Consider the following 269-nt stretch of genomic DNA (forward strand, 5'->3'; position numbering starts at 1 on the left):
CTCATGTAGTGACTGCAGAGACCACCTTCTCTCACTTTACCACGCCCTTGTTATCGTTGATGTACATTTCCTGCTATTTCTATTTTGAGGTTCAGGCACTTTCCAGACATCTGTATTTTGCTGCTTCCATTGTCACTTGTACAGTCGAGTCAGTTCTCAAGTCGTTTAGGAAAACAAACAAGTGTACAGTCATTTGAAGTCAATGTAGTGTTAACGGAAGCAAAGATGAATGCCGTTCAAGTGTTTTCTTTAGACTACATCATGACACT

Source organism: Austrofundulus limnaeus, unplaced genomic scaffold, assembly GCF_001266775.1.
Source record: "Austrofundulus limnaeus strain Quisiro unplaced genomic scaffold, Austrofundulus_limnaeus-1.0 Scaffold4926, whole genome shotgun sequence".
Lineage (NCBI taxonomy): Eukaryota > Metazoa > Chordata > Actinopteri > Cyprinodontiformes > Rivulidae > Austrofundulus > Austrofundulus limnaeus.